The sequence below is a fragment of the Triticum urartu genome, chromosome 3A (genome assembly GCF_056163025.1).
Source record: "Triticum urartu cultivar PI428250 chromosome 3A, HENAU_Tu73, whole genome shotgun sequence".
NCBI lineage: Eukaryota > Viridiplantae > Streptophyta > Magnoliopsida > Poales > Poaceae > Triticum > Triticum urartu.
Window position 1 is genome coordinate 292,882,928 of NC_141875.1, and position 8,872 is coordinate 292,891,799.

Genomic DNA, 8,872 nt, shown 5'->3' on the forward strand with positions numbered 1-8,872 from the left:
CCATATTGTAGAACTCATCATACTTTTTCGGCTCAAAAGGCACAAGAGCTAGTTGCAGAACTTCTCTGAGGCCACCTCTAAACTGATAAATCATGCTCTTCTCGTTTGCGAAACTCCTCACGCTTGCTCTCAACAACACTCCGAGGGATGTGGTGAGCTCTGAAGTCTTGGCGGAAATCATCCCAGGTAATCACACGACCTCCTCTAGAATCTTTGTGTTGCTGATACCACTCAGCAGCTTGGTCTTTGAGTTGGAACGAGGCAAACTTGACAAAGTCCTCAGGCCTGACGTTGCTGCACTCGAAGTGTTTGTAGATATCCACGAGCCAATCATCAGCATCTGTGGCCTCAACACAGTTACTGAAGGTCTTTGGCTGGTTTGCGAGGAATTGGTTGAGGGTAGCAAACTGGGTTTGATTGTTGGTTGCGCTCTTGCAAGAGTTGCATAATCAGCTGTGTGTTGGCGTTGGTAGCGGCCATCATAGCTTGCCATGCCTCTGGAGGTGGAGTTGGTGGCGGTGGTTCCGGATTCTGACGTGTTGGAGGAGCCATCCTGAAGAGGGTGACATCCGTTAGCATCTTGAAAGACATATATTCAAGCTGAATCAAATGGATCGAAATTGCAACATATAGCCTTAACATTCGAACAAGAATAAGCGAATGAATTCCAAATTAAATGGTCACACTTCCGTAAATTGAGAAGCCACTTAGATAGAGGTAGATGAATAAAACAACAAGGTACGGACATGAACAAATACTTGGTGAGGATTGCCCAATCACAAACCAAATATCCGCGGAAGAAATACTAGAGCTACAAGAATTCCCACCTATGAAACTCCTGAAATTTTCCGGTTATGCAATCAGGTGTTGGGGATACAGGGGAAGCATAATATCTCACCCAAAACTAGCAAATCCTACATCCAGCTATATCCATCCTTCAACACATAACCAAGAAACCTTCGGAAATCATTTACCTCAACCTTCGAAAAACATCTGTTATACGAGTTATGGCAATACTCCTGAACTCCCGCCCCAGTACTGGGTGGCGTCGAGGTTATCTCACCAACAACTGCATAAAGGAGATTTTCGATGTTGGCGAAACTCAAGTATTCCAGAACTGCAATGATAAAATTGTGACAGCAACACCTCGGAGCTCAACTCCCCGGGACACTGCCACAACCCCTAAATGTCAGGAGGCACCAAGAACAATGTTCTCGTCACAAAACCATCAAAACGATTCCAAGATACCCGCGTGATCCTAATTTTTTTTAGTGAAATTTGAGAAGAGAAGAGTCAAAACTCTACGTCAGGATGCCTCACCACAGCGGCGAAGGGACTGAGGAGTAAAAAGAATCCTACTCTCCGATATATATAATCCTAAAAGACTCAAAAAAAATTTCTAGACTCAACAATGCCAGCGATTCGATTAAGCAGGGGGCTCCTAAGTCGGGGAAGGCTCTGATTACCAACTTGTAACACCCACGATGCGGCTGTATCTCCCACGTGTCAGAGCACGACTTAGAGGCAAAATCGCATTGTAGGCAATGTCGCAAGAGGGGTAATCTTTACACATCCCATGTACTGAATAAGAAAGAGGTACCTAGTTGGCTTACAATCGCCACTTCACACAATACATTAATATAGCATTACAATCATCCAGATACAATCAAGGTCCGACTACGGAACCAAAATAAAGACAACCCCAAATGCATAAGATCCCCGATCGCCCGAACTAGGCTCCACTACTGATCGTCTCAAAAGGAAATGTAGTAACGTCTTGAGTCCTCATCGAACTCCCACTTGAGTTCAGTCGCATCCCCTGGAACGGTATCATCGGCACCTGCATCTGATTTTGGAAGTAATCTGTGAGTCACGGGGACTCAACAATCTCACACCCTCACGATCAAGACTATTTAGGCTGATGGGTAGGTAAAAGGTATGAGGTGGAGCTGCAGCAAGCACTAGCATATATGGTGGCTACTGTGGGAGTCCTGGATTAGGGGGTCTCCGGACAGCCGGACTATCTCCATTGGCCGGACTGTTAGACTATGAAGATACAAGATTGAAGACTTCGTCTCGTGTCCGGATGGGACTCTACTTGGCGTGGAAGGCAAGCTAGGCAATACGTATATAGATATCTCTTCCTTTGTAACCGACCTTGTGTAACCCTAACCCTCTCCGGTGTCTATATAAACCGAAGAGTTTTAGTCCGTAGGACACAACAACTACAACATACAATCATACCATAGGCTAGCTTCTAGGGTTTAGCCTCTCTGATCTCGTGGTAGATCTACTCTTGCAACACCCATATCATCAATATTAATCAAGTAGGACGTAGGGTTTTACCTCCATCAAGAGGGCCCAAACCTGGGTAAAACTTCGTGTCCCCTGCCTCCTGTTACCATCCGGCCTAGACACATAGTTCGGGACCCCCTACCCGAGATCTGCCGGTTTTGACATCGAAATTGGTGCTTTCATTGAGAGTTCCTCTGTGTCGTCACCTTTAGGCTTGATGGCTCCTACTATCATCGATAGTGATGCAGTCCAGGGTGAGACTTTTCTCCCCGGATAGATCTTCGTATTCGGCGGCTTTGCACTGCGGGCTAATTTGCTTGGCCATCTGGAGCAGATTGAAAGCTACGCCCCTGGCCATCAGGTCAGATTTGGAAGTTTGAATTACATGGCCAACACCCGTGAGGACTTGATCTTCGATGGATTCGAGCTACAGCCGGGCACGCTGCACTGTCACGATGGGTATGACCTAGCTCTGCCGCCGGACGGTACCCCAGAGGCCGTGCCCGCATCAGCTCCGACCCTTAGCTCGGAGCCAACTGCGCCAATCGAGGACGGGTGGCTAGACACCGCCTCAGGGGTTGCAGTCTCGATGGCGATTGAGCCAAACACCAGCATAATCCTCTGCACAGCCCATGACCCCAAGGTGCCGGACTCTCTTCCAAACCCCGAACCATCCGCGCCCCTACCAATCGAATCCAATTGGGCGCCGATCATGGAATTCACCGCTGCAGATATCTTTCAGCACTCGCCCTTCGGCGAGATTCTGAATTCACTAAAGTCTCTCTCTTTGTCAGGAGAGCCCTGGCCGGATTATGGCCAACAGGATTGGGATGCGGACGATGAAGAAATTCGACGCCCACCCACCACCCACTTAATAGCCACTGTCGATGACTCAACCGACATGCTTGACTTCGACTCCGCCGACATTGACGGTATGGACAACGATGCGGGAGGCGAAGAGGAACCACCGCCCATAGGGCGCTGGACGTCCACTTCATCATATGACGTATACATGGTGGACACACCAAAAGAAGACGACGACGAGGAACGGAAGGACGCACCGAAGGCTTGTTCCCTCGAGAAGCAGTCAAAGCGGCGGCGCAAGCGCCCCCCCCCCCCAAATCCCGCCTCGCCAGAAATAACGATCACACAGACCCAGCGTTGGAGCAGGGCTAACCATTGCCGGACCACGGCAATACGGAGAATCAAACCGAACAAACCAACTCTGTCAAAGATAATAGTCCAGATGAGACAACGCCGGACAGGCACCCGGAGCAGCAGAATGCCCGTCAAAGGCTTGTTGCCACTGCGAGGAGTCTGAAAAAGCAGAAGCAAAGGCTCAAGGCTGCGCAGGACACACTCCAAATCAGAAGGAGTAAAGTACTCAACATAGCAGCGAAGGACGGCGACAATCGCCCCACCAAGAGCTACCCAAAGCGGAAGTTGCTACCTGAATCCGACGAGGAGGCCTCAGACCCCTCACAACCAAAAATCAAAACAGCCACCTGGCCGGATAGACGACCCCACGGCCAACATAGAGCGGCAAACAATGCCACTCACAAGACAATACGCGATTCACGCGAGGGCTTGCCCCAAAAGGACAGTGCAACCAGATCCATCTATGGACCACGCAAGTGCGCCCCAGCGTACGATATAACACAACAAACATCCGAACAACGTGGTACACCCAGATACAGGGGTGCCGCACACCCCCTATGTTTCACCGATGAGGTGCTAGATCATGAATTTCTAGAGGGATTCAAACCTGTAAACATAGAGGCATACGACGGAACAACATACCCTGGGGTCTGGATCGAGGACTATATCCTCCACATCCATATGGCTCGAGGACATGATCTCCACGCCATCAAGTACTTACCACTCAAACTTAAAGGGCCAGCTCGTCACTGGCTTAAAGGCCTCCCCGAAAACTCCATTGGAAGCTGGGCAGAGCTCGAAGACGCTTTTCGGGCAAACTTTCAAGGGACTTATGTCCGACCTCCGGACACGGATGATTTGAGTCATATAACTCAACAGCCCGGAGAGTCAGCCCGGAAGCTTTGGAACAGGTTTCTTACTAAAAAGAACCAAATTGTCGACTGTCCGGACGCCGAAGCCTTCGCAGCTTTTAAGCACCGAGTCCGTGACGAATGGCTTGCCCGACACCTCGGCCAAGAAAAACCGAGAACAATGGCAGCATTAACAAGCCTCATGACCCGCTTTTGCGCGGGTGAGGACAGCTGGCTAGCCCGATGCAGCACCAGCGACCCCAGTACATCTAAAGTTAGAGATGAAAACGGGAAATCACGGCGCAACAGCAATAACAAACGCCGGAATAATGGAGACAACACGAAGAGCCTGGCAGTAAACGCCGGATTCAAAAGCTCTCGACCAGGTCAGCAAAAGCCGCCCTCTAAAGGCGCCAGAGACGAACTATCCCGCCTAAATAAAATTCTGGACCAAATATGTCAGGTCCATAGCACCGCTGGCAAACTGGCCAATCATACCCACATAGAATGTTGGGTCTTCAAGCAGTCCGGCAAGCTCAACGCCGTATACAAGGGGGAGGATACACCAATCTTCACCTGCAACTAGCAACGCTATAAGAGGGGCTGAGCAAAGCGGTAACATAGCCAAACAACAGTTTGCTAGGACAAGGTGGGTTAGAGGTTTGACATGGCAATATGGGAGGCATGATAAAGCATGTGGTAGGTGTCGCGGCATAGGCATAGCAAAAGAGCGAGCAACTAGCAAGCAAAGATAGAAGTGATTTCGAGGGCATGGTCATCTTGCCTGCAAAGTTCTCCGAGTTGATGTAAACTTGATCCTCGTAAGCGTACTCAACAGGTTCATCGATCACGTACTCGTCTCCCGGCTCTAACCCAAAGCAAGAACACAAGCAAAGGGAACCACTATCAACCACGGTGCAATGCGCAAGCAACATGATGCAAAACATGGCATGATATGCGGGATGTGATATGCAATGCCTATGCATGCTCCGGAAGGAAAAGATTGAACCAGGCCTCAACTTGGCAAACCAAGAGTGCCGCTGGAAAGATGAGTTGATTTCGGTCGAAATCAATATAAAGATCACCGGAAACGGATGCACGGTTTACAAATGGCAAGAAAAACAATAATGGCACTAATCTGCGATTAACAGCACGATGCCACCTAAAATGCATCAATAAAATAAGCTACTGCACTCTAACATAGCAACAAAACACATGGCAATGATCCACTCAAGATGCTTGACAAAAGATGAACACTGAGCTACGGATAAATCACACAATAGCAGGCTCAAACAGGCATGGAAAAAGTGCAAAAGATATCAGGTTCACAGACTTAGTGAAAATAACATGTCAGGATTTAACATAAAGGAGCAATGTTTAGAGCAAGATAACAACATGCTACAGGAACATATCATGGCAACGCAAGGCATGGCATGAAACTACTCAAAGCATATAACAAAAGTCCCTTACTGACCATAAGCCAAAAAGGATCAGAAGATACAATGGCACCCATATAAACATAGCAAGTTTCGTTAACAGATTCAGACTTAGCAGAAAACTGGACATGGCATAAACAGAGTTACATAGGCATGTTTGCGAGCTTGATGCACTCACCACAAGGCATTGCATGAAAAACTAAGCATACACCCAGCAAGAAGACATGATCAATAAGCTAACCATGGCAAGAACACTCTCATAGCATGCATGGATCAACTACAACAACCTCAGCAAAATTGGTTAACACGTAAACAATCTCCCAGGAACATCTTATAGCAAAAGTAGAGCAAGATTGAGTCATGCTAGGGTACTCCATAATTGCAAACAAAGACATGGATGGATATAACATAACAATATCTCAAAATCATCCTTACTGAACATGCTGAAAACAGGCATGGATCACTCTGTAGAAACATGAATACATGGCATAAAAATAACATCACGTAAATGACTTGGAAGAATTCTAAGTCCCTAAAATCAGCAACATCACGAGAGCTACTTTGTATGCTTGTGCTAGTCACCACAATGATCAAAAAAATACATGGCATACACCCCTGTAAAGATGGCATGGCATAGCCCAAAACACATGTAGGGCTCAAGTTCATAGGAGGCACACATTAAACATGGCAAGAATGACAAATGTCCATAATCCGTTAAGAATCAGAAACTAACATTACATAGCACTCTTGCAACAACATTTAGGGCATCAAGATGAACTCAAATGAACATGGTACAATGGAATGAAATGAAGAGGACCTTGGGACGAACAATTTGATATGCTACACGCCCAAAACAGAGCTACGGATGATGAGATATGACATGATGAAGATGCCTAGAAATTATGCACAGGAAAAGACTTAGTGAGGGAGAAAGGTCAACCCTCTCTCTGGATCCAGATCTGAGGCACATGAACCAAGGTTCACCGGGTAAGCTCGCCGGAGTCGTAGGGGAAGAAGAAGCTCGCCAGCGCGCTCGTCGGCGCGGAGGGAGCCGCTGTGGCCGGCGAGGAGGCTACGTCCGGCGGTGGTCTTCGGGCGGCATGGCGCGACGGCGAACTCTGCCGCGCACGGGCGGCGAGGGCGGCTTCCGGCGACGAGGTCTGGTCGGCGGCGGGACGGCGCGCGGCGGCCGGAGAGGAGGAAGAATGGCGGCGCGGCGAAGTGGAAGCAGGCGCGAGGCGGCGCCGGAGACCGGGCGGGCGGGGCGGCTCTGGGCCCGTGGGGGCCGGCGTTGGGCCTGGCGGGCCGGCGCGCGGGCATATGCGGCGATGTGGGAGCGCGGCTCGGCGAACCAGCGGGCGACACGTGGCAGCGGTGGAGGATCGGACACGTCCGGCCGGTGGATTTCGTCCGACGGCGGTGAGGGGAAAAGGAGCTAGGGTTTGGACCCGAAAAAGGAGGGGGAGGCCTATATATACATAGAAGGAGCTAGGAGACTCCAAATGGAGTGCGGTTTTCGGCCACACGATCGTGATCGAACGACCGAGAGGATGGAGGGGGTTTTGGTGGGTTTTGGGCCACTTTGAAAAGGGTGTTGGGCTGCAACACACACGAGGCCTTTACGGTTCCTCGATTAACCGTTGGAGTATCAAATGAAGTCCAAATGGCACGTAACTTGGCAGGCGGTCTACCAGTGGTATACCAAGTCCACTTGGCAAGTCTCGGTCCAATCCGAGAACGTTTAACACCCGCACACGAAAAGAGGTAAAAGGGGACACCGGAGGACATAGGAGTGCCGGAATGCAAAACGGACAACGGGAAACTGCTCGGATGCATGAGACGAACACGTATGAAAATGCGATGCACATGATGACATGATATGAGATGCATGACATGGACAAAAGCAAAATGAAGACAAAACCCAACAACGAGGAATATCATAACTTAGTGCCGAAAATGGCAAGAGTTGGAATACAAATATGACAAGGTACATACGGGGCGTTACACGTTGACTTGGTCTCCCCTTGTCTTCTTACTCATGGCGATCCTTTTTGCATTCTAAGGCATCGGCGGTTCCAGGTGGCAATCCTTTATGCAATGACATTAACAAGGCATAGTAGAGGTCTAATCGGTCGGACACATTGTTGACAATATCGTCACCGAGAGCGGGGGATAAAGAGAACCGTCTTCCTGCTCACTATAGTGAGGCGGACCAAATGGCGAGGTTCCCATCCACTGGTGGTTGCCGACACAACAATGATAAGAGCAGGGTTCCCCTACTAGCAATGTATATCATGATCTTGCATTTCCTATGCCCTGATCATCATAGGCTAAGGTCGCATCATCTTGGGGCAGTGTCAAGGGTGGCACCATCTTCTGGGTATTCATGTACTCATTCCTTGAGGATGTATCTTTTGTTTGTATCGTCTTGTCCAAGTGTCGCCAGTGTTTAGAAGATGTGGGTGAATGTCTGACAAGGCATCTTCCTTCTAGATTATCCACGAGGATTACAAAGAATCCACTAGTCAGGGGCATGAGGGTTCTAGCGACCAAAAGTTTTGAAGGGGAAGAGATCAATAAGGAAAGTATACCTTAGTTTTCAAAAAACTGAGAAGGGAAGAGAAGTATAGAAAGTTTTGAAAACTGGTAATAGTTTTGGAGATAGTCTTAACCCTAACTAACGACCATGCTATCTAAGGCTTCCTATAATCAGGATGGCTCTGGTACCAGCTCTGTGGGAACCCTGACTCATAAGTCATGATCACCGAATGCACATGTACAGTGATCCCAGGGATCAATGCTCACTGAACACACAGAAGTTGAATAACAAGAGTCTTACATCCATACATATCGTCTTACACAAATTATGACCATTATGGTCAAGTCTTACATAGATAATGCCGCAAGGGCTGAATACCAAATGAACTTCAACAGCGGAATTCTTCGTCGATAAGTAGAACCCATGCCATCTGCCTTAACCCTACAGGCATTCTGACCGGGAAATGTCCTAGTTCGCATGTTCGTTTCCAAAGAACTCTTCTTCGAACTCCTGTTCTTCCATGCCTAGCCAATTAAATAACCAGTGGCAAGCCAATGAGTACTTTGAATGTACTCTCAAGCAACCCATGTTTT